The sequence below is a fragment of the Ursus americanus genome, chromosome 9 (genome assembly GCF_024610735.1).
Source record: "Ursus americanus isolate L20-20 chromosome 9, mUrsAme1.1.p, whole genome shotgun sequence".
Taxonomy (NCBI): Eukaryota; Metazoa; Chordata; class Mammalia; order Carnivora; family Ursidae; genus Ursus; species Ursus americanus.
The window spans coordinates 14086884-14113084 of NC_142135.1; the positions used below are offsets into that span (position 1 = coordinate 14086884).

Consider the following 26201-nt stretch of genomic DNA (forward strand, 5'->3'; position numbering starts at 1 on the left):
GAGGCATTCACACTGGGGAGGAGCTCCCTAGACAGGTGCTGGGTCCAGGGTCTGTCTCTGAGTTCCCATCATGACATCTGCAACTCAACCTTACAGAAAAGCACAGGCAAAGGGAACACCCATCTGTAAGTATTAGGGAACAACCTGGAAATGGCACACATCCCTCCTGGCCACATTCCATTGTCCACAACTCAGCTATACGGTCACACTCAGAAGCCAGGAAGGCTGAGAAATGAGGTTTCTGGGCCATGCTTTCAGCTAAAAATCAGGAGTTTATTATTAAAAGGATAGAATGGGTATTAGTAGAAAACTGTCACATACTTCATGTACATATTTTTAGATTGTGAACATTTTCTATGCCACGATCTTTAAAAGTATCATTTTAATGTTTGCATGGTTTTCAACCACTATTATATAGTTGTATAATAATTTACATCATTATTTCCCTCTTGTTGGACATTTATGTTAACTTTTTCACAGTATAAATAATGTTGCAAAGAACAAACTCATCTTTGTGCAATTCTTTGATTGTGTCCTTATGATAATCTTCTAAAAAGGCTTCCTTGAGGCCCCAGGACCCAGGTATTTGTTACAGGGACCAAATTAGCCTGAACAACTGCTGATCCAAGTCATCTTTGAGAAAAGTGAATCTTCCATGTTCTTGGCACACTCTGCCCCTCCCCCATGCCACCTTGCTTTGGCCAGTTCTCCTTCTAGGCCCAGAGCTGGTTACTAGCAGCAAGGTACTCGGGAGATAATTTGTTTATAGCCAGATGTGCCATTGCTGGATATTTTCGGGGAGTTTGATTTGAAGGGCTTGCCTTGAAATTGTGTGCCATGTGTCTCTACGCCATTGGTATGTACTATTTTTTCTCATCAACCGTATTTGTATACTGCTTTATATTTGCAAATACTAAACCACACATGATCTCATTGGCTGGATCCAACAGTAATCATTCTGATTACTGATCAATCTGATATTACTTCCATAGCTTAAACCCTTTGAAGTCTCTGTGGCACTCTTGGATTCAAGTCCAAATTCCTTAACATGATTTATAAATCTCTATGACTGCCATATCAATTAGCTTTTACTGAAGAAGAAAAAAAAATACATTCAAAAGTTAGTTGAATAAAATAATAGCCATTTTGTTAAGCTCAGGATTTAATGAGTCAGCAATTTGGGCTGGGCCAAGCTGGGCAGTTCTTCTAGTGAGCATTGCTGGGCTCATTCATGCATCTGTGGTCCACAGCAGGTCAGCTAGGCAGCTCTGCTTCTGAAGATAGTTGACTACAGACCAGGGATGACCAAGAAGACACAGGGGACAAGTGTCTCTCATCATCCAGCAGGTTATCATGGACTTAGAAAGTTGTCACTGTCAGACTCCCAGAGTACCAAGCAGCTTTCCCGTGCAAGCATTTTTTCAAGCCTCTTCTGGCTCTTCCTTTTGTGTTTGCTAATTTCTCATTGGCTGAAGCAAGTCCCGTAGGTGATTCAGATTCAAAGGATGAGATGGGGAAATAGAAGTCCCCTGTTGATAAGAGGAACAGAACTGCCTACAGCTCCCCATCCTGCCTTGTTCTTTTAGGCTTCCAGGCTATGGTTCAGGCTATTGCCGTGCCTGCAACGCCCCTCCATTATTTACCTGGCTGAGTCCAGCTGGGTCCCATCTTAGATATCCCTTCCTCCAGGAAGCCTTCTCTCATCCCCCAGACAGGGGTAGGTATTCTTTTCCAGTGTTCTCTGTGCTTCCTCTTCCAGCCCTTACCGTGCTCTGTTACAAATGTCTGTCTACTTGTCCATTTCTCCCACAAGACTATAAGGTACTTGAGGGCAACATTTGTTTCCTGTTGTGTACTTGGTACCTAGTGCCAGATAGTGGAAGCACAACAGCTATTCACTGGTCTACTGACTAACTGCACATGAATAAGTGAAAGAAAACAGGTGTAGGAAAGCCTTTTGCACATCTGTAAGCACCTGACCTATCATAAGGATGGAAGCTGTGAGTTGGAGGGGACCTTAGTTATCTTCTCATCTATGTATAAACCCTTGGAACAACACGGTTAAAAACTGGTCCCCAGACCATCAGGCACAGCCACAGAGATGAAAGTTTCCCCTTCAGCAGAGCTCATTCTATTGCTGAACTGTTTTCAAGCTCAAAACTCTCTTTCCAATTGAACCCAAAACTATTTCCTTGGGCCTTGCACCTGTTGTGTGAGACCTTCTGCCTGAAGCCTCAAAGGTAAAGAGTAATCTGTTTGCCGCGCATCAGGCCTCTTCCTCTGAGATGTAGCAACCGTTGCTCCTCGCATGTTCTTACAGCCCTCACCATCCTGCCAGCCCTCCTCGGGGCATGCCCAACGTGTCTCTGCTTCTCTTGGAAAGTGACATCCAGAGCTGGACAAGATCTTCCCCTGGGATTGACAGAGGCAGCTCTCTGTAAGCCAGTCATCAAGACCGTGGTGGCCGCAGCGAAGTTTAGGAGAGCTGCGAATTGTAGCTCGCATACAAATGGAACTCAGGTGCAAATCAAATTAGGATGACATTTCTAAAAAGCACGTTTCATCTGGCACTGGCACAAGGACAACCTGCATCTTTTTTTTTTTCTTACCATTTGTATCCAGGTCAAGTCCCCCAAAATCTCAAATCTGCCAGATTTTGAATACATACTTCTGGTAGAAGGCGGCAAGAGATACTGAGGTGGGTTTCATTATGAACAGATTGTAAGCTTTGGAATGAAGCAAACAGGGATCAGACAACTAGGCCCAAAATGCATTAAGGAAGGGCCTTAGCCCTCCCCAGGCTGGGCTTTTCCTCGTCACCTCCAGGTTACTGTTAGGATCACATGTATATTTAGAGCTTGTCATGTGTCAAGCTGAGTGTAGTAGGCTCGTCTTGTAGAAGACGAAATGAAAACTCAGAATGTTTGTAGAAAGGATGTAGAAAGTCATTTGCTAGGCATTCCAGAGCTAGAAAGGGGACGTGCTGAGCCCTAAAGCCAAGCTTCTCCAGCTCCAGATCCCGTGCATCCAGAGAACACTCTAGCAGTCTTGGCCCCTGTATCCCCACCTTGAGAGTCAGAGCAGCGGGTGATTCCTGTCATTTATGGTGACCGACAGGAGCTGCCCCAGCTCAGTAGCCACTGGGGTGGCTGCGTGCAGCTCTCAGTGGTACAAAGACTCCACTCAGTACAACACTCCGTGAATCTCTTTGGGGTTTGGCAGCAGTGACCGGTTTTGTTGCTATATTGGCACACTTTTCCAGAAATAGATGAGAAAGCAGGAAAATTTTTTAAAGACGGGGGTGGGCGGGGGAGAAAACCCACTCTGATGTGTTATTTCGCTAACGGCCTTAACTTTGTAATAAATAAAGACTGCAAATGGGAAGCAAATGCATAAACTGAAAATAAGCTGAGTGAATCATGGCACGCAGTACGTACAGTATATAAATATTCATGTTAAATTACCTTTTACTCCGACTCCATGGTTCTCCTGTGTGCACTTAGGGCTGAGTGGTTTCCGTAGGCCTTAGTTACCGACACAAATGTGTGTGACTTTTGTGAGAGCTGAGGAGTAACTAAGGACTATTAGCACAGGCCTGAATAATGTCAGATCCCAGTGTTAGCCCCAGAAGCTCAAGCAGCCTCTCTGCTTTTGGCAAGAGAACAGTAATCCATCTCCTGGTCTTTCCTAGTCAATGGAAACTGAGCTGAGGGAGAAAATCCTTAATCTTAGCAACAGCAGGATCTGGTATTTTAGCTGCAGAGCTTAAAGAAAAAAAAATTTTAAAAGCCTCGTTGAAAAGTTCAAATCTAGGTAACCAGTTTCTGAAAGAGTCTTTTGTGTGAACTGGAGACGGGCTGCATGGGCAAAGAGGAGTGAGGGCCACGGAGGGAGGTGCTCGAGCTTTCTGGAATGCCCGTGCTGGGTTCAGTCCCTTCCTGTGGGGAGAAGCAGGGCAGCCCCGCTAAGGGCTGGTACGGGCTGTCACAGCACTCCATGGGAAGGCCAACAGGGGGAGTGAGCGTGCCCGGAGGCCCAGGGGGCTCAGAGGCCAACATTCCTTCCCCTGTGCTGCTCTGGCCTCCCAGTGACCTTGGGGTTAAGCTACAGTCAAGTCCAATGGCCATGATAACACTTATCTCATTCCTCTGTGCAGCCGCTTCCCACCAAAGGTAACGTTGGAAATGAGAGCTGTTGGAATGTCCTCACAAGGACACAGAGAGGTGCTGCGGTCTTACTCCCCAGGCTCTCGGAGCTTGTGCCTGCCTAGGAAAGGGAAGTGTGTGGAACATGTCCTTCGTATGTGGTTATTATCATTGTTCATATCGTTTTCGTATCATGCTAGGTGAGTATCTGAACGGAAAAAGGATCCTACCCAAATTCTGTTATATATAACGGCAGAATGACTTAAAAGTGTTAACCCTGGGGCGCCTGGGCAGCTCAGTCCGTCAAGCGACCGACTCTTGACTTGATTTCAGCTCAGGTCAGGATCTCAGGGTCCTGGGATTGAGCCCCGCGCTGGGCTGCCCCTCCCCCTCTACTCCTCCCCACCCTCATGCTCTCTTTCTCTCAAATAAATAAATAAATAAAAATCTTTAAAAAAAAATAAACTGTTAAACCTAGCTTTCTCCTATGCCTCATGGGCGTAAATTCATTACATCAGCATTTCTTCACGGAAGGGTATGTAGTCCATGAAGTTAAAACTTTCTAAGTATAGCTTTGGGTGTTTGTTCCAGTTAATTCAACAAGCACTTCTGGAACACCTATGATGAGGCAGGGAGAGCCAACACACCTAGTGCAGAGAAGAACGGAGGCCCCCGAGTCAGACCAGGTTCGGCTTCGGGCTCTGCTACTTGGACCTTGAGACCTTCGGTAAAAATGCTGCAATTTTTGGTGCCTCAGTTTCTCCATCCATAAAGTGTTGGTAACAGTCCCCGTAGGGCAGATGTGAGGACTCGGTGAGAGAGCATGTCTGGAACCGAGGAGCCTGAGGCATGTTTGCTGGGATGACCACTCAGGTGCCACTGGCATTGAGGGTGCAGCCCGGCAGGTAGCCTGTGGGCAGAAGAGCATCTCGGTGTGTGAGGTCTTGAATGGGGCGTGAATACAGTTCTAGGGAAGGGTAGACACAGGGAAGCTAGAGAGAAGAGTTGATGGTGTGGGGTGTGAGGAGGACAGCCTTCCAGATGCAGGATCAGTGGGAGCAAGTGTGAGGAGGTAGGAACCTATTTAACATGAAATATAAGATTAAGAATTAAAAATTAAATAAATAACATAATTAATTAATATAATATAAAATAGATTTCAAGAGAGAGAGCCATGCATTGACTGCCTACAAGTCCTTTGCACGCATGATTTCATTTACTCCAAGTAACCTCACAAGGAAAGTATTATTACTCCACCTTAACAAATGGGGAAACTGAGGGTCAGGGAGGTGACATGGCTCATCCGAGTTCAAACCATCAGTAAGAGGGGGGAATGGAGCGGCAACCCCATCTTGACTAATGAACTTTAGTTGTGGGCAGTAGAAGGGCAGGCTCCCCTCCCCATGCAAAAGGACTCACCTGTTTTCTGGATGTTTGTTAATCTGTGGAATACTCCTGTGAGGTAAGACACGGAATTTACAGACATCTAGGCACCATGAATGGTTCAGGCTCACATCGAAAGTTAAGGCAGAAGGACCATGTGGAATGTCCATTAATACCAAGATTGGGGATGGACCTATCCCTACGAGTCCGCCTCTTTGATGATGAGAGCTCACGTTATCTTCGTACCCTCTACATCCCATACTGCCTTGTGGAAAGTTGAGTCCCCTTTTCCTGCCCCTCTAATAACCCAAATAACCCTTATTCTTTTCAGAACCATTACTTTGGTGACCAGTAGCTTCAATCACATTTTCTTTATAGTAGCACATTCACACGCAACCCGAAATGGCAAAGAAAAGATAACAGGAGTTTCAGGACGTGGGATGGGTTCCAAGAAGTAATCTGAGCATTCCTCAGGACAGGAGAAAACACGCTCAGTTTTCTTTTTCTACCAAAGGAAGCACAAACTCATCATGACTTGGGCACGGGTAAGGACCACATGTATAACCCCTATTATTCCAGTGAGGCCCTGCTTCATGCGCTTAGCCCTGAAACATTGCCAACTCTTTCACATCTGATCTAGAAAACAGAAATACTAAGTGTGCCGGTTAACTTTCCTTAAATACTCAGTGCCAGGAACTGTGCCCTTAAGGTCAACAAGCCCTTAAGGTCATTGCATTCTGTAATCAGCTCTGCCAAGCTGTGAAGTTTGTGCTGGGTAGCTCCACTTGCCCTCCACCATTGTCCTCACCCTCTTCCACTTTGCTCTCTCCGCCCTGGGAGGCTGGTTTGTACAGCTTATAACACCTGCTCTCTTGCACCCTAGCTTCTCCTTGCGTTCGGCCAACAGGCAGCCTCAGGAGAGCAGGGCTTTGGAGAAAGGAGGGAAAGGAAGGTCAGGTTCTCTCTCTATAAGGCCACTTCTGGTAGACTAAGGTCTTGGCTTTTCTCAAAGAGGCCTTTGCCAAATACCTCTTCCCCCTTTGAGTTACTGTCACTAGCCTCTTCCCTCTTTCCTACTGGCTTATGTGTTTCCACAGCTCTGCTATGAACCAGTTTCCTCACTACCTTGTGTGGCTTCCTAAACCACTTCCACACATTTATAGCTTCCCTTTTTTTTGTAAATAAAGCCTGCTGGAATGACCCTAACCTGAGTGCAGCCTCTATTTCCTGTCAGGATCCTAATATAAGTACTATGATCATACCTACTTTACGGACAGGTTCTTAGAACTAAGTAAAGCCACTTGTCCAAGGCCTCACAGCTATTCAGTGGCAGAACCGGATTTCAAAACCAGATCTGGTGAAGTCCAGAGCCCACATTCTTAACTGCTACACTGGAACGGCAATAAATGGTTCTAGGAAGTGGGCAAAAACCAGACATCCTCACTGGGCTTGCTGCCCCTGCATCCTGGACCCTATAATATTGGGGCAGAAAACACCTGCCAGTGCAGAGAGGCTGGGAGAGACCATCAGACACATTTAAATCCTGGCTGGGAATCATATTCCAGATGCACACTAGGCCTTTCTCTAATGGCCCTGGTTGAACCAAGAGAGGCTACCATTGGGACCAATAGACTAGGACAGGCTATGGTTGATTCTTTATTCCAAAAGGAAAATCAGGGCTACATTTGACCCCCACTCCCAACATCTAATTCATTCACTAGATCCTAGGAGAAGTCATAGCCAGAACTAAAGATGCCACTTGCATCTGAGCAGGACTGACCTCAGCATGCCGGTTTCTGTCTTCCACCTCAGGAAGCTGCATAATCTTTAATTCTGCAACACTGAGCCTCCCTCTGCAGAGTGAGGAATTTGTCATCTCAGGCCCCAGATTAAGTGAAAAGAATTTTTTTAGCTAAAATAGTTACGTATATACATTTCCATAAATCATTTTACCATAAATTAGGAAGAAGTCTACTTCCTCTGCCTAAAGCAAAAAAGATTTTAAGCGAGGATTCTCAGTAGTGCCTTCTTCCAAGTAGTTCTGTTACCTCTTGCGCCTATCTTGGGACTCACTGTACTGAGTTACACTGACAGATCATCTCCCGCACTGGAAAGTGAGGTCCTCATAGGCAGATCCTACACCTCCTTTATCTCTCCATCCCTGGCCCAACACAATGCCTGGCACACAGCAGACACTCAATACATATTACAGGAGAGACACATGTGGATGCCCTCAGAACACCCTGTGAGGGCTGCCATCGGACTGTGTTATGCAATTATATGTTGACTCATCAGCCTCATCCACGAAGGGAGACACCATCTTTTATTTAATTTTGTACCTCCCATGTTTGGAATATCATGACTGCTCAAAATATATTTTGTAGGAAAAAAGAGATGGAGGACACAGCAAGCAAGAAATAAAGCTTCTTTGTCTCTAGCCCCCTTGCATTGCGTGGAGGTACTTAGCTCTTTGGATTAGTGTCAGAGGGTTACACCTCCTGTATGCCCCAGTCTTTCCACAAAGGGCTGCATTTCCATCATGGAGTTGCCTTATAGAGAGGACAATGGAACAGAAAGGTCTGATAAGCAGGATGCTAGTGGGGCTGGTCACAGGAGTAACAGCCTTTGCAGTCGTGCTGTTTTCCTTCGAACACTTCATTCTGCATGTAACTGTATATTCTTTGGTGTGATCTCTTTGGCGAGTGCCTGACTCTCCTGAAAGTTCCATCAGTTGCATCTATTTTTGTTCATTATTCTATTCCCAGGACCAAGCGTGACGTCTTCCAATTAGGTGTTCAGTAAATCAGTGCTGAATGAATGAATGAGTGAATAAACGAATTGTCACTCTGTGCTCAACTCATATTGGACCACATTTTCTCATTCCTGGTCCAATGTTCTTTCTCTTAACATCAGCCATTTTAAATATTGTCCTTTATGTGTATGTAGGAATTGAGGTTTTTTGTGACCCAATCACTTGGACCCACCCTCACACCTGTTTACATGGGTGCTGCCCTGGCAGGTGGCCTATCCAACATCTTGGCTACCTCATAAAAGCAAGCCATAAAGTCTAACCCAATGTTTGTTTGTTTGTTTGTTTCTAAAGCAGTGATTTTTAAACATGCTTTCTGTAGAAGACCTCTTTTAAAATATACATCCAACAAACTGTAGTAGGTCCAAATGATAGACTACTATTCAGTGATAACAAGAAATGAGCTCTCAAGCCATGAAAAGACATGGAAGAAACTTAAGTGCATATTGCTAAATAAAAGAAGGCGATCTGAAAAGCCGACATGTTGTATGATTGCAATGATATGAATGACATAGGGAAAACACGGGGGCAGTAAAAAGCTCAGTGGAATCCAAGAGTTCACGGAGGTCTGAATAGATGGAGCACAGGGTATTTTTTGGACAGTGAAACTATTCTCTCTGGCACTATCATGTGCATACAGGGCATTATGGGTTTGTCAAAACTCACAGAATGTACAAGGAGTGAACGCAAAACTATGGACTTTAATAATAATGTATCAGTATTAGTTCATCAATTGTAACAAATGTACCACACTAATGGCAGATGTTGGTGAAAGAGAAAACGGGGGGTGGAGAAGAAAAGGGATATATGGGAACGCTCTGTAATTTCTGTTCAATGTCCCTGTAAATCAAAAACTGCTCTAAAAAGTCTACTAATTTTTTGAAATCTGCATCCTAGCTGGTCACTCGGTGTATAAAATATAAGAATAGATGGGTCCTAGCTGAAGTAGGAGTGCAGTCCTTCCCACTTTCTACCTACAAACTCATCTCAGATCTCACTTTCTCCTTGTGGGTCCCTGAGATACCACTATGGCTATGCAGTTACATGAAACCTTCCCTTGCTTTGCCTACCCCCCAGCTCCCATCCCCACCCCCAGGACCACAAGTGTGCCCTAAATAGTCTGAACCGACTCCTTGCTCTATAGCCCAAGCTATTGCTCTATAGCCCATTGCTATTTTAGAAAGGCCAATGGTCTCCTTGTGGCTTCTCGTGGACCTCAGCACAATTTACCTGATTGAAACGTCAATCTTCTCACTTTGACTTTTCCATTGCATTGGCTGAGAAATCCCAGTTTGGGCCCAGGCATCTCCCACAAATGTCTATCCAGGACCCGTGAGTATGGGAGACCATGGAAAAATATAGACAGGAGGGAACATGGATTTTGAACTGGGTATATGTGAAGCCAGACTGTTTTCATATTCCAAAGTCACAGCCAAGACTTCTCGGCAGTCCTACTTATAAACACACCCCGATTGTGAACAAAGAATCCAACCGAGAACTCAACGACCCTTTGAAGGCAAACCAGAACCTGTTAACTCAAAGTGGTGACCCCACAATTACTGGCAAATGTTTGCTGGGCGGAAGGGGAGTCTATGAAATGCCGCAGGGCACTGAGACAGTTAGGAGCCACTTCCGCCAATTAACGGAGTGCTTCAGAGTAGCCATGGTGTCTGGGAGTTTCTGAAGTAAGTCCTGGCTGCACCACCAAGGCCCCTGGGGAGGGGGGAGAAAACTCACTGTCTCCAGCAGCAGGGAGGCAAGAAGCACCGCATTGCCATGGCTACCCAGCAGAGCCTGCCCAAAGCCTTTCAGGAATCTCTGCTATTTGTGGAAAGTGGATTGCATTCCCCAAAGACCAGCATTCCTACACTCCATGCACTTTCCCTGGTTGCTTCTCTTTACCCTCCCTCACTCCAATTAAAAAGGCAAGAGTGGGCCCTTATACTCCACTCATGCTGGAAGCCCTCCATGACACTCACCTGGAATGCCCCCATCAGAGGCCATGCATAGCAGAGGCGATCCCAGCAATTTTCATTCCCATATATTCACAGGTCACAATGGGAAATGTCATTAGCGTACTCTTGAATTCCTAACGGGATTGGAGGAAAAAAAAAATAGATCCTCATTGATGTGACCAAAGTGTGCCAATTAAGGACTGAGGTTTTTCTTCTTTTGCTTTTCTGTGTTGTCATCCTAACACAATCTCAGGGGTAGGTGAGTGACAAGACAATGTAACCGCTATTGTATATTTGCCACAGAGAACACCCAGTTAGAAACCTTCCCACTGGGGCCAGCAGTGGATGTCAGTCTGCATTTTTTTTGAATAAAATAGGGGAAATGTGTAAACTGGTTTAGTGTTTTTGGAAAATGATAGAATCTGAATTTAAGCTTAGCTTAAATTCTTATTAGAACCGACCCTCCCAATCAACTAACGAAACAAACAAAAACCATCCACTAGAGAGTCTGTGAGGTTCTCTGTTCAAATGGTCCCTAATGTTGTCTGCACCCATACATTTGTGTTTTCCAGCCAGTATATCTCCATTATTCCAGAAGAGGCACCACTTTGTTTTTAGGGTAGTGTCCAACAGTGCTCCTTCTGTAACCCCGATCCAGATATGCACCTCTAATGGGCACTGCCAATATTCGTATCCTAATTCCTTAGCTGCAGGCTGGGCATCTTACCGAAAGCAGACCAACTGGAGTTCTTCCAGCGGTATTCAGAATAGAGCTGAAGGGAGAAAGACTCTTTTTCCTTTGCTGGAAAACTGAAAAAGTGATTCCCGGAGCTGACGGCAGGTGTGGCTCCAGGGAAAGCTTCTGTCCAAAGGAATGAAGAGGACATGAAGAGATAAGCAAAGACATGACAGGGAGAACCCTGCAGACATTCAAGTCCTTGGTTTAAGGTACATGTGGTAGACTTGAATCATGTCTCCTTGTATCCACAACTTGCACAGTCCTCTCCCACACGGATTTGGGTCTTGGCCATATGACTTGCTTAGGCTGGTGGGACATCAGCAAGTGTGATGTGATAGAGGCTTGACAGGTATTTCTGCATTGGGATGTACCCTCTCCCTTGCTGCTTTTAGAAATTAGTCAGCATGTGAAGAAGTCCAGACTGGCCTGCTGGAGACAAGTGGCCCAGCCAATAGCCAGCACAATTTATTAGACATAAAAGGAAGACCATCGTGGATCATCTGGCCCCAGTTATGCCCCATGAGGGATATCAGAGATGAGCAGAAGAATCATCAAGTTGAGCCCTACCCAAAATGATGGTGCACAGAGTTATGAGCAAATGAAAGGGTAGTTGTTAATTTCACCAAGTTGTAGACTGGTTTGTTCTCCACAATAAATAACTTGTGGGTCCCTAGGACCTTCCTGCTACCATGTAAAGAAGGTGATAGTAGGATACGAAACCATGTAGAAAGAAGAATGTACGTGTCTCAAGGATCCCAGCGGTCTCAGCCAGCCAGCTAAGGTCACAGATGCAACACTAAACCCAGTGGACACCACATGGAGCACAGTGAGTCTCCCACATGAGTTGCCAATCCACAGATTCATAAGAAATGGATCTTTATTTAAACTTAAACTTTAAAAGATGCTGAGTTTTGGAATGGCTTGTTATTCAGCAAAAGCTAACCCCTCTAACTCTCTTGAAACCACTCATTTTTGCCTTTCTCCTGGAGCCACCATCTTCTGGATTTTGCCCAATTTCCTGTGCAAGGCTGTTCAGTGTATTCCTAATATCCAATCACTCCTCCTCCCTTGACTGAAAAATCTTGATTTTGTGTAGGGTGGCAATGTACCAGCTCTAAATGCTCTGTCCATTTCCCTTGCAGCTAGATGTGCTTATGTGACACAGGGATATAACAATTGAGGAGGCAGACCACATCTCTTCCACTTTCCACCTTCCTTACTAGAATACAGATGTGATCACTGGCACCACAGCAGCTCTTCTGAGATCATGGGTTTTTAAAAAAAGAAAATAAAAAAGAATCACAGAGATGCCAGACCTGATATTGTTGAGCTGCTAAAGCAATGCTAGTGACCATCTAACTCCAGAATTGTTGTTGTACAAGAAAAACAGAAAACTGGTTTTAAGATCCCTGTTTAAAGTGAGCTGCGGTTTCACATAGCTAAATTTGATCTTGAGAGAAATGAGTTAGATTTCTGTCAATGGCAACCGGAAGAGTCCTGATCAGGGATTTGGTCTTCCCCTGCGGAGTCCTGGGGTCACCTCTGCATGCCATACCATAAGATGCAAGATGCACTGCTCCCCCTTTCTCTCTGGCTCATGTGTAACCACAAAGGCATTTTCCTCTTTCACCTTAAAATAGATAAGATAGGTAGATAATTTCAAAAAGTATTTCATTAAAACCCAAGGAAAAACACAAAGAAAATAATTACAAGAAATATAAACAGCATGAAATTGCCCTGTTCCCATCACATTTGATCCTAAAATCACCGGTTAAGCTCTATGAACACCCACTCTAGTCTCTTGAGGACAGTGGTTCTCAAAGGGGAGTCACCAAACTGGAAGCATCCGCATTACCTGAGAACTTGTTAGAGATGCAAATTCCCAGGCCCCACCCCAAACCCACTGAATCCAATGCTCTGGGGGCGAGGCTAGCAATAAGTATTTGAACAACCCCTTCTGGTGATTCCGATGTAGTCAGTGTCTGAGAGCCACTACCTTAGGATAAATATTTGCCAATACAGTAGGACAATAAGCTCCCCCTCCCCCGCCCTCTTTTCTTTGGACAGTCTTGGGTAAAGCCTAGGGTTTGAATCAGAGAGAATTGGGTGTCATATTGTGATTCTGCCATGTTAGCTGTGACATCTGCTACCACATCGGATGAACCCCTAGCTTCCTGTGGTCTTCATTTTGTTCACAGGTAAAATGCGATCATACTTTTTAGGATTGTTTAAGATGAAATGAGACCTGTAATGCCTACCCACCATCCGGCCCAAGGCAGGTATTAAACAAAATCAGCTAACTCTGTTTTTAAAGTCTGCATCCCAGTTCTGTGGCCACAGCCCAGTCCAGTAGCAAATGTCTGGTATATGCAGCCGAATTACTTTCAAAAATAAAAAAAAGTTCCCTAAGTCCAGTTCAAGTCTCTCCATATTTCTAAATACACCTCCTTCAGCGAGGTGTCAAGACGGACAGTCCAGGGGCGCCTGGGTGGCTCAGCCGTTAAGCGTCTGCCTTTGGCTCAGATCATGATCCCAGGGTCCTGCTTCTCCCTCTCCCATTCCCCTTGTTTGTGTTCCCTCTCTCGCTCTCTCTCTCTGTCAAATAAATAAATAAAATCTTTGGGGAAAAAAAAAAAAGATGGAGAGTTCACCTTATTTTTTAACTGATTTGCTAGAATGATTGGCACTTGTCAGGCCCCAATGGTCTGGCCTTTCCTGGCTGCAGCTGGAGGAATTGCCACCCCCTAAGGCATTTCCATCCTCCTCACCTCCAGGGGCCTTCCTTCAGTCTACTTCTTTCCAATGAACCCTAAACGACCTTTAACCTTTAACCGGATCATAAATACTCAGAGAGTTAATGACATTCAGAAACAATCATCTGCTCAGAGGAACCAATTCAGAAACAGCTGACTGTTAAGACAGACGCTTGACCATAGTTTTTTGTTTGTTTTAGTTTACTGTTTTCAACAAGGAATCTGTATCCACGATTAAAAGATTCAAATATTATAAAAGAGGATATTATGCAAAGTTATTCTCTTTTATAACTCTGGCACTTAGATCCCTACCCAGAGGCAACTATGCTTACCAGCTTTTTGGATAAACTTTCAGAAATCGTGTATATATGGAAAAATCATGGAAAAAAACAATATATATATAGTGAGATATATATATGTGTGTGTGTACATATATACATATGCACATGTACACACACATACATTACTCTTTGTTTTCCATAAAATGTGATATATTATACATGCCATCTGTACCAAGAGTATGGAAATCATGGGCAGAGGGAGATGAATAAGAGACCTTCATGATCTTCAAAGTCCTCGGATGCCTGGGTGGCTCAATTGGTTAAGCCTCTGCCTTTGGCTCAGGTCATGATCCCAGGGTCCTGGGATCGAGCCCCACATCAGGCTCCCTGCTCAGCAGGGAGCCGATTCTCCCTCTGCCTGCCGCTCCCCCTGCTCTGAGTCCTCTCTCTCTGTCAAATATATAAATAAAGTATTAAAAAAAAAATCCTATGTGGAAAAGCCAGAGAGTTTGGATGATATTATCTGCAACATAGAAGAATCTTATCCTATGTCTCCTGGGTCTCTGATGACACACACTCTCTTGATGACTGTGTCCATGTGTGCATAAGTGTGCACGTATGTGTGCCTTACTCTGCAAACACACAAACAGGACCACGCCCATCTTTTGGGATCACTGGTTCTCTATTACACTAGCCTGGTCACTCATCAGTCTTAGACTGGATTTCCAGCCCCTGGGATGAATTGCCGCTAGAAGGCCCTGTGCTACTCACTGGCTCCCTGTTCACTTTTCTCACACCCAAGGCTGTATAGCAATATCCAGTTTACTGGGGACTTGACATTGCCCAAGCCTTAAAGCCCAGTCTGCCTGACTGCACATGTCCTCCTTCTGCATTCCTGACGCCCGCTGACAAGCAGCTGATGGGATCTTAATCTGTCTCTCCTTCTATTTTAAAGGTGGGAAAAATGGTACCCACGCTTAGGCCCAGGGAAATCCCTAACGGAACATGGATAGCAATATACCCTGGAATCAGGACTCTGGGCAAAGAGGAATATATACCTGGATATATATATACCCTGAATATATACCACGGATAGCGATATACCCTGGAATCAGCTTGGGCAAAGAGGCGTTGGGTATCTAAGAGCAGTAAGTTCTAATCCTGGCTTCACTACAGAAGGCTTGTGTTTTCCTGGTTCTGGAGCCTCCGCTGGAAGGTCTGTAAGGTGGGGTAATAATAATTACATATAGAATAACTAGGATTATAAAACAAATATATGCAAAACACCAACTATTGTATATGATAGAACAATCACTTGCCAAATTTTGAGTAGCGCTCCAACATTTCTTAGAGGTCCACCCTCTGAGCTCTAGCTTGCTTTCTTATTTCTGTAAACATTATTCAAATATATAGAGTAGCTCCTGCATGGGGGATACAAAGATGATCAAGAGAGTGCCTTTGTCCTCGAGAAGTGGAAGGGGTGGCAGAGACGGCCAGCTAGTTCCTGCAGCCCAGGGAAGGCTTCCTTCGGTGCAGGTGTGATAGGGCATGCTGGGAACACAGGACACTTACCTACCTGCTGTCGACAGTATAAAGGGCAGGGCCAGGGCATGTGTGTGTGTGTGTGTGTGTGTGTGTGTGTGTGCATGCGTGTGTGTGTGTGTGTGTGTGTGTGTGTGTGTCTGCTGGACCAAGGCCAAGCATGGGGTGAAAGGGGAACTCACATTTCCAGCCATATTTCCTCAACCATGCCCATGGATCCCACAGAGCTACCCAATGGCACCCTAGCATCTCTCGGGGATTTTCCAAATACTACAGCCAGCGCTATGGCCACTGTCATTTCTGGGCTTCCACATGCACAGGAACATAAGAGTTTCCCTCCTCTGCAACCAGGCATGTCCTTCCACCTTTCACACTCAGGCCCCAGCGTGACCTCTAGATGAAGTCTCCGGAGAAATAAGCCTCTAAGGATAATTTGTCAAGCACGCGATTCAGCAGCAGGGCAGGGAATCTTTCCTGACTTCTGCAGATAGGAGCTTACATCACAGCATGAAATTTGTTTACCCTTATCTTAGCACACAAGAACAAATTATCCCACCCTTGTTATAAATCCAGCAGCCCTGCATCTGTGAGCAGGTTTCCACGTAAATCTCCAGCAAATGCTCCTTGGCTGACTGTTCACTTTGTTTGCTGCCTTTGCCTGGCCCCGGCTCACGGAACCGTTAGTCTCACCAGTGGACACGCTCGTTTTCATCCGTAGAGATAACAGAAGAAAAAGAAAGAGCAGCCCGAGCCACGGCTGCCCCAGAAACCCCACCACCCATAGCAGAGCAGGGATCCTCTCTCCCAGCTGAACTGCCGTGGTTCCATGGGCCAGAAAGATCCACCAAGCCACAGGGAGATCTGCTCTCAACATCCTGGGAGGCCAGAACTTACCAGCTTGGAGGGCCCCTTGGAGACTCACTCTGTTTCGGACAGTTAGTGTGAACAGATGGTCCTGAGTGGGGTGAGGAACCTGTCCAAGTGGGTTTTAAAAGGCCTTGGCAGCCATTTAAACAACGTGGGTCAGGCAGGGGAAGGGGACCCCTCCATACAACTAACAGATATGTGATCATCAAAGTAAACATCCTTGGCCTGGATGCCTAGACCTCAAGGACAATAGGACGGCTTAGTACAAAAAAAAAAAAAAAATAATAATAATAATAATCATTAACAACAGCAACAATAGCTACAGAGCTCTTACCTTACAGTGCTGGGCTTTGCCAGCGCTCTGGACCCAGCTCCCTGAGTGTAATCCTCCGGCCTTAGCCCTCCAGGTGTATGACCCCGCAGTGCTCACAGTAGCCCAGAGAAGGGGGAGCTGTTACAACTCGGGACCTGAAGCACAGAAAGGTTAAGTGAGATGCTCAGAGTCACACAGAAGTAAGAGGTAAGAGCTTAGTTAAAACAGGTGGTCAGACTGCAGAGCCTATGTTCGAAGACAGTGCTTCCAATGTGCTAACACACACAAAAATCACCTGGTGACCTTGTTCAGATGCAGATTCTGATTCAGCAGGTCCAAGTGGGGGCCTGAGATCCTGCCATTCCAGCAAGCTCGGCGCCCAGGTGAGGCCCATGCTGCGGGGTCAAAGACCACACTTGGAGGAGGGGCAGTCCGACCCAGGACCCAGCACTACAAAATGGAATGGGAGCACCTCTGTTGGTCCACCGACTCCTTGTTACCTGTCCACAGAGAAAGAACAAAAATTGGGAATGAGCCTCTATAAATTTTATATCTACTTGACAGTTATTTTATATCTGCTAAATCTAATAGCAAAAGTTAAGGCTTGTACATCATTTTATTATTTTTACTTCATTCTTCTAGTAATTTATATCGATGGTATTTTACAAAGGTATTGCGCACAAAAAGTTAGAAATTATCAACCAGGAAACAAAACAAGCAGCCAGCCTGGCCCATCCCCACAGATAATTTGAAAATCACTTCTCAGCACTACTATGCTGTTCTGATTCCCTCACAGATGAGGAGTCCAGGACCATGGGGTGGACGTGTGTCTGTCCCACCTCAATTCCACGTCCTATAGGTTCCATTTTCTTGTGGTTTTGAGGCAGTTCTGGAACATCTAGCCCCACATGCAGAAGAAAACTGCCATCCATAAAACCTCTCAAGTAATGTGAATTCTGTTCTGTCCCTTCCTGGTTTGGGAACCCCTGCCAAGTCTCTCAGCCTCTCTGAAGCTCCTTTTCTTCATCTGTAGAATAAAGCCCACCCACTGCATGGCAACAAGGGATGAAATACCGTAAAGCTTGCACGGGGCTTAGCACAACACCTGGAAAGATCACTAGCAATCAATAAACATAAGATACAATTATTGGGGGGGGGGGAACTGCAAGAAATAAATTCAATATCAGGCATTCATTGACTCCATCAGCATTTTTGAGAAAATGTGCATGACACTCTGTTAGGCACTGGGAGGGCAAGATGCTGCATTTCTCTCAACAAAATTAAATTAATTTCTTTTCAACTTAGAACAGTTGGCACCCAATTTCTCACAACAGTCTGCAACAAAAGTGAAATTTTAATCCTAACCAGTAGGCCAGAACAGTGCCCCAAGGCACTGCAAGATGTCTGATCATCAAGCAAAAATGAAATTATTTTCATTCTGCTCTGGAAACTTAGGCAGGTAGGTGAACTAACATAGTTTAGAAAGATTTTCAATAAAAAGGAATAAAACAAGACAGGTTTTATTTAACCTTCAGTTAAGCAGAAATCCAGCTAACTAGAGATGGTCAAGGTGGAGTGTTCTAGTTAATGGTTGTTAGATTCTGCCTGTAACTCATTTACATAATGATCCAGGAAGCAAGAGCCCCTGGGGTTTGTGGCTGATGGAAGGAAAGGGGCCAAGTACAGTATTGGTCAATGTGGATCAAGTCCCTGACAACTTGGGGCAGGAATCTGTAAATCACTAGGTGAGGGAAATTTGGCAGGTGGGAATGGGAATCTTTCCGACCTTGCCAAAATGGCAGAGTTCTTCATGCTCAGGTTTGGTGTGGTGTTTAAGTGCCTGCAGGGATATAGTGATTTGGTAGGGCACACTGAAATCCAATTTATTTATCATAGTTGTCATGTCCCCAAAGCTCTAATGACTCAGACCCTCCCATAGTAATACATTCATTTGTCAAATTAGTCAGGGTCCCCAGGTTGTTTCGTTTTCCCTCTCCCTGGGCTATCCGGATATAGAAAGTTCGGGTTCCTTTCCCCAATGGGGCCACTTCTATCAGTCTGTTACTGAAATCAGTATGGATATGCTAAAGTCTAAGACACCGGTCTGAAACCCTTGAGCTAGATGCTCTGGTGGAAGCAGGCCCCACTTAGAGGAGGAGAAAGAAACAGTTAATGGCTGCACTTTTCCTTACCAAGAATGCTCCTCCCTGTTGTTGGTCACGTCAGTGGGACAATCAGTGGCTGACGGACGTACCAGAGTCCCCTGTCCAGCGGGGCTTGCATTCAGACCTGTCTGGGTCCATATCCTGTTGGTTGGCTGATTTGCCACTTGAGATGGTTCACTCTCCCCAGCTACCATGGGTATTAGAATCACGCTAGAACCTGCCCTGTGAGGTTTTGAGAAGGGTTAACCAGGTAATGATTACAAACAGTTAGCACCATACCTGGCACAGAATGAATTCTCCTGCTATCTCTTACAGACAAGACCTCATTTTTTTGCTGGTTCACAGTAAAGAGTAGCCTAATATGCTACCCCAAAAGGTGTCGCTTTGGCACAAGGATTAATTTGAGTTGAAGACAACTGAGAAGAAGCAAATATAAGAAAAGCTCTCTGCCCTCCCCCTCTCTGCCTGAAGACAGAACATAAATTCCTCTTGTTAGGGTGTCCCCCTTCCCCACTTCCTGTACCATTGGAGATAAGATGGCATACAGAAAATTCCATTAGTTTACCATTAGTTTCCCCATATATTTGCCTTCCCACAATTTGCTTTCCCTAGAAGTTCAAAGTCCTTTGTCTTGTCACTTCTCTACAAAATTAGTGTACTTTGGTAAAATACTATATAAGCCCAAGTTCCAACCATCCTTTTGATCTACTCATCACAGAGGGCTCCTATGTATGTGTGTGATGCACACGTTAATAAGCTTTTATTTGTTTTTCTCTTGTTAATCTGTCATTTGCTAGTCTAATTTGAGGACCCTAGCCAATGAACCTAAGACAGAGCAAAATTATTTGCTTCCTCCCCTGCAAAAGCTATGTACGAAGTGATTATAGCTTCTCCAATTTGCAAAAGCTCAGTAAACATAGCTTATACACTTATCCTTTTGGCTCAGTCTCTAAATATCCCTTGTCTGGCATCCCCAAGTGCTTTTGGGACTCTTAAGACAAAGGCTTAATTCTATGCATTCATTAATCCATTACTGAAAAATACTTACTGAACATCTCCTAAGCTGTTCAGTAGATGCTAGTTGGTGAGAAGGAGCCCTGAGCACCCAGAGGGCAAGGATCAGGTTTTGGTCCCTCTGCATAGCAAGGGAGAATGATGGATGGCACAAAGTAGGCATTCAGTAAGGATATCTGGAACGGGACTGGCAGGCACAGCAGCTGACTATCGTGCACAGTGGTATACTTTCAGCCCCAGCCACAGAGTCCAGGGCTAGCCCACAGGTAAGTCCTCCCCATGTAGAGGGAGAACTCCATCCCATCCTTTGCTCCTACAATCTCATCGGATAACTCATCCACTCAACTGGCAATCAACCCCCAATACCATGAACTTTAGCAAAATCCTTTCTTGGTATTGTTCTCCTTAATAGATCTTATTGACTTCCTTTTTTTTTTTTTCTTTTCTATTTCTCCCTCTTGACCCACTTTACTCCATCAGCTTCTTTCCAGTTCCACTTCACACCTTAGTTTTGCAAACTGAACACATCCTTGAAAGTCAAAATCATTTTCTGAAGAAACACTTCTCCTGAGCCACACAAAATGAGACTATCAGGCTAACCCAAAGAAGGGTTTGTTTACTCAGCACATAATTATTAAGCATCTACTGTGTATAGGACACTACAGTGGACAATGGGGGTGCAACAGTGACACATCAGCCTGGCCTCCTTGAGACACAGGCAATGATGAAAGAAGCAAATACAATCACTATTGTGATAAGTGCTTTGTAGGAAACAAATGGGCTGAGGAAGGGTGAGGTGGGTGACAAGCTCGTTAGCAAAACCCCCTCTCAGGACTCGACTTAATTGGAGGCATAAATAATACAGAGGATTTAGCTTTGTGAAGAGTGGAATTCCAGAACATTCCAGGCCCAGGAAATGGACATGTCAGGGTCTGAGGTAATCACAAGCTTGGTGTGGACAGGAAACCAAGGACTGATGTGACTGGGCCATACAGAATGGGCAACTGGGAAACTGGGAGGATATGAGGCCAGAAGGGTGGTGAGGAGTCAGATTCATGAATGAATGCAAAGATGGAAGGAATGTGGAGTATGAAGACAAAGGAACTCAGCCATATTGGTTACTGTCTGGGCCAGCTGGGTGGCTGGAGGTTACCCCTACTCTGTGGCACTGTCTTGTGTCTGATTCTTGACTCTGCAAATCACTAGCTGTGTTGTCATGGGTAAGATCCTTGAGGATAGTGATAATAATGCCTCGCTCATAGGTGAGGCTTAGATGAGTGAATACACATAAAGCTCTTAGAATGGTGCTATTTATAGTAAGCACTTTACTGATATGAACTGCTACTTTCTTATTTGTTTATTACCACTTCCATGAATTCTTCATCATCTGAGGTATAATCCTTAAGCTCAAAGACTCAGAAACCCAACTCTGCCAACCCATGGAAAGTGGGAGGACTTAGTTCACAGAGTCTGAAGCATAAAGCCAGGCCCCCGCCTCTCTTGCTGATTGACAAAGAGAAATATAATTATTAGGTCAATTTGTACTGTTTATAAGCATGCCTTCTAAGAATCCCCAAATGCCTCTCTGAAGGTCGCTTCGTTGGGAGGGAGTCGAACATGCTCGGTAATGTTAATGGTGGGTGTCCTGGCTCTGTAAAATTATCTTTTAACCCAAGAGATCTAAGATATTACAATTTCAACGTGTAATCACTTGGAAAAAAATAAGTAAGATATTTTACTCTTCTGTACCATACTGTAAAACTAGTGAGCATTTTACATTTATGACACAGGTCATTTCAGACCAGTTACATTTCAGGTGCTCGACAGCCACATAGAACCATGTAAAACTAGTGGCTACCATGGTGAACAGGGCACAGCTGTAATTTCTTGGTGACTTTAGCTGTGTTAACCTGGCCTCAACTTCTTAACCCCTCTGAAATTCACCTCTCTAGGATAGCGCCTGGCACACCACAGGCATTTAGTAAATTTTTAAAGTAAATTTCTCATCTCTAAATTAAGAATAATCCTAGCACGTGTCAAATACTGTTCTAGGAGCTAGGGCTACCCCCACGAACAAAACAAGAATCCCTGACTTCATAGAGCTTATACTCGAATTAGGAAAGGTAATAAACAAAATAATATAGAATCCTAACATGTGATAAGTGAGTTGAATAAGTGATAGAGAAATTGAGCAGGGAAGAAGAATAAGGAGTATGTGTGGGAAGACATTTAGAATTTTAAAGAGCGTTGCCAGGGAAGGCTCACCAGGAAGCGATCATCTGAGTCAAGATTTAGCAAGCACACCATGAAGTTATCTGGTGGAAAAGTGTTCCAGGCAGAAGGAACAGCAAAATGTCTTCTCTCAAATGTGAGAGAGAAGCAAGGGGCCAGTGTATCTGGAGGTGTGAGTGAGGGGGTGTCAGAGAGGAATGTGGAAGACAAACCAGGGCTTTGGGGGCCATTTTAGGATTTGGGCCCTTCCCCAAGAGAGAGGGGGAGCCACAGGAGGGATTTGAGCAAAGCAGTGACCTGGCTTGGCTCATAGTCTCATGGGATTGCTAGGGGCTGCTGGGTTGTGAACAGACTATAGTGGGGTAAGCACCCCATGAGGTTCCCTTGGGGAAAGCAGATCGAAATCGACCAACCAGATTTGTTGAGTCCTACGCCCCAAAACCTGGGTGGGTGGTCTCCCTAATCTGTCCTGCAGAAAGCCATGCTGAACAAATGCAGTCTTCCTCCCTCATTTCAGCTCTTCTTCCCCGGAAGCATGAAGAATGCCCAAGGAAAGAAAAGGAGGTTGGGTTTGCTGTGCTGAAGCTTTTCTCATTACTGACAGCCCTGTCTCCTCTCTAAATATCTCATCCTCCCCTTTTTTGCACAAGAAGTGCAAAATAAGATTCTAAGAATTTAGACTTTTTTTGAAATCTCTACATTTGGATTTGCAGATATGCCAATATTTGGATTTATAGAGCTGTAATTGAAGCCGGTCTCTCCCCTGGAACCGCCTGGTGAAATGCATCTTTCATGAGGCTTCTGCAGGAGCCCAGCTACAAGCTCCGACTCCCGAGCACAAATCAAACTCTCCGGCTCAACAACAACAGTACGTTGTCAGGGGCCTTCCGCAACAGCAAGGATCTGGAAGGGACAGGCCTCAGTGTTTTCCCACTGGTGAGCCCTCTTCCAGAAAAGGAGTAAAAGCTGCCTCACGGGTTAGCCACAGGATGAGTGGATGGAGAGCTACTGGTTTTGTGTGGGCGTTCCAGCCCCAGACCCCTTCTAAGGGCATGTCCTCACCGTGCCCACCCATAGGGCAGCCCAGCTCTGGCCCAGCCTGCTTGAGGGCAGCCTGCGCTGGTTATGGGGGGGGGGGGGGGGGAGTCAAATACAGAAGCCAAGGAAAAGGATACCACTCAGCAGCCTCTGTGATTCCTTCCTTAATCTGAAGGTCAAGGAATAATTCAGTTAAAGTGCAAAACTCTTTATGCAGGTTTTAAAGCCCAAGACAAGCCAGACTGAGAGGGTAGGGAGAGCAGCTGCAGGCCACCAGCTCACAGAGGAGAGAGAGGCCCAGTCCTCACCTCCTGTCAAGGATCTGATTAAAAAAAGAGACAGAAAAAAGAATTCATGCCCAAAGCAGATTATTTGTTGCCTTTTTTACTAGACGGCCTTGCTTATCCAGTTACTGCTGTGTCTATAACCTCACCTAGAGATGCGAGCCCTTTGTGAGAGTGAGTCTGGACTAAACACCGGACTCACCTTGCTCCCCTCTCCTATCCCTGCTCCACTTCCAGCAACACTCCAGGCAGGGCAATGACCAGGACGGGGAAGGACCCAGGTAGGGCAGCCAACTGTCCCAGTTTGCCTAGGACATGCTGAAATCAGGATAGTCCCAGGCAAACCAGGACAAGCTGGTCAGTCTACATCCAGAAGACACACCAGACCCCTGGTCCTTGGACTGGCCGATGTCTACAGGAATATCTATGCTGCCGTCCCTGAGGCTGCCTGATGCAGCAGGAAAAGTAGACTTGGAACCAGCCAGCCAGATTTGGATTTGAATCCAGCTTCTCCCACTTACAGTCAGCAAGATTCCTATCCCTAGGACTTTGGGTGCTTATCTGGGAAATGTACAGAACAGGATTGGAATGGAAATTTAGTAAGAGCAGGCCTACAACAAATGGCTCTCCTTTTCCTCCCCATGTTAAAATCATCATCTGGCTCTTACCCGCTGTGCAAATAATGCCTGGCATCTCCACAGGCTTTAGGGTTTAGAGGATGCTTCCACGTAAGCTGTCTCAGGGGAGGATTCACAAGCGAGACAAGGAGTATCCTCAGCCCCACTGTAGAGACTGGAGAAGGAGGCCAACTGGAGAAGAGAGGCTCCAAGGTCATGCACCTGGCAAACAGGATACCAGCCCACGTCACTAGTTTCCATTCTGCTACCGCTCACCTCCTACGGTTTCAACAACCACTCCCCCTCCCCCGCAGTGGGGAACAGGCGCAGGTAAGTCTGGGAGTTTCCCAATATAAGGAGGTGTGGAGGAACCTGTTTTCCAGCAAATTCACTCAGCTATCTGCTGCCACCAGGAGCCTGGGGCCCAGCCCGGGGAACAGGCCGAGTTCCAGATTGCCTAATCGGATCATTCTGCCCTCGTGGTCCTGTGTTGTACATTCTTGGAGTGAGCCATTCCACCAACTACACCTGCAGAGTCAGGGCCGGTGCCTTGTCAGGTAGAAATGTCAATTCTCGATTATTCCCCACTGCTTTGGACAGGAAGACTGTGAGACTGACTAACTGGCATTCCACACAGCTTGCTTTTATTGAGCGTCTCCTCCGAGGAGGTGTGTGGGATGTGACACTTGGGTCACTGCCGGGCTGGGGGGATGAAGCGACAGTGTGGCTTAGAATCCCAATCTCAGCCTAAAGCGGCTGCTCTTAGGGATGGTGCCTTCATGGCCTTCCTCCTTTGTCTGCCAGGCTCCATCTGTGCTGAACGCCTTCTGGTAGACCAGACCTGCTTCCTCTCCCATCCCTGTCAGTCCATTTTCCGAGGGCAGCCAGCCCGAGGCCCTTCAAACCTCAAAGCCTCCTACCTTTCTGACTACACCTCCCACCCCAGCCCCTTGCTCACTGGCTCCTTTCCTTTTCCTAAACATCCCAATTCCTTCCCACTGTGGTTGGAAACGCAGAGGGAATGCCAAGACCAGCTCATCCCAGTGCCAGCTCAAGTTTCTTTTCCTCGGGAGTCCATCTCTGGCCACCCTACCCAAAGTAGGCCCACTGCCCCCCCCCATAGCCACGGTTAATCCCATTACCCTATTTTAATTTCTTCATGGCCCTTATTCTTCTTCATTGATTTATTTGCCACTTCTCCTCCGATCAACATATAAATGCTGTAAGAGAAAGGACTTTGTCTACTGTGTTCTTGGCTTTATCTCTGGAGTCCAGGAAAAGCAGCAAGACTCAAGCATTTGCCAAATCTTAAAGAACGTGTTTGTCTCTACTTAAAACAAAGTGGTTGTGAGCATGAGCCTTAAAGTCAAGGGGACCTGTGAGATTGTCCCACTCGCCAGCTGGGAGAAGTCACCTAGCCTCTCTAAAGAGAACAGAATAATAGAATCAAGTGCTCACTGGTAGTTGTCATTATTATTCTAGAGTTGTGTCGCCCTCACCAGTCCAACACCCCCGATGGCAGGCAGTTTGGAATTCAGTTGTGCCCACATGCCTTGGGACCTCCCCTAGGCACCCTCTACCTCCCCTTCCTTCGGAACATGTCCTACTGTCCTAAGAAGTCTATCCTTTCTCTGTCTCCTCCACTACACTGAGCCCCATGGGGACATAGAAAACCGATAAAACCTAGCATGCTGTCTGTTGAATTTGTAGAATGAGTGTGTGGCGTGTAAGACAAGTAGGTATCTAGTACGTCTTCAAGAAATATGTTTTGAATCAAGCTCTCTCTAGAAAAGACATTTTAAATACATGAATTAAAGACTAATACCAGATGGTATACGATCAAGTGCTGAATTATATATAATCAAGTGATACAACGTGTAATACAGAACTTGAATGGCAGAGATGGCCAACACAGAGGTTCCCCAGGCCAGCCAAGGAACTAGGGTAGTTGAGGTGGGTAGGATGGCATGGGGGCCAGGGGAGACTACATCGTATCTCCAAGGCAGCGATCGCTTAGTTCTAGCTCTTTGTTGCCATCACGGAATGTGGGCCTGATGGGCTTAC

At 45.6% G+C, this 26201-nt stretch overlaps 1 long non-coding RNA gene across 1 annotated transcript; it reads right to left on the minus strand.

Moving 5' to 3' along the window:
• Window positions 1-252: 252 nt before the first annotated feature.
• LOC148109416 (uncharacterized) lies at window positions 253-25247 on the minus strand. The gene is made up of 4 exons (XR_015725704.1): window positions 24189-25247; window positions 17083-17287; window positions 16809-16942; window positions 253-10426 (listed from the first exon to the last, which is right to left on the minus strand). It is a non-coding gene; the product is annotated as an uncharacterized LOC148109416 (long non-coding RNA).
• Window positions 25248-26201: the final 954 nt, after the last annotated feature.